The sequence below is a fragment of the Atta colombica genome, unplaced genomic scaffold (assembly GCF_001594045.1).
Source record: "Atta colombica isolate Treedump-2 unplaced genomic scaffold, Acol1.0 scaffold92, whole genome shotgun sequence".
In the NCBI taxonomy this organism is placed as follows: domain Eukaryota; kingdom Metazoa; phylum Arthropoda; class Insecta; order Hymenoptera; family Formicidae; genus Atta; species Atta colombica.
In genome coordinates, this window is record NW_017259586.1 from 1738162 (window position 1) to 1738420 (window position 259).

The window sequence follows — 259 nt, forward strand, 5'->3', positions numbered from 1 at the left end:
TATTATAACGATATTTCATATCCGCAATATTTCTTATCGGATTATTGGCAACAAGATAAGAAGTTTGATAGTCTTCTTTCTTCTTATTGCTTTTTCATCTACATCCGTTGAATTCGTCGAGACTGTCGAGAAGTTCGAAGAGGAATTCTTCGTCGCGTATTGATTGAAGTTTCTTTGAAACGAACGGGGGAGTCTCGGTTATGCTTCTTTAAATGCAAATAAAATGAACGCGTTATATAGGACCTTCTTACTTTATATA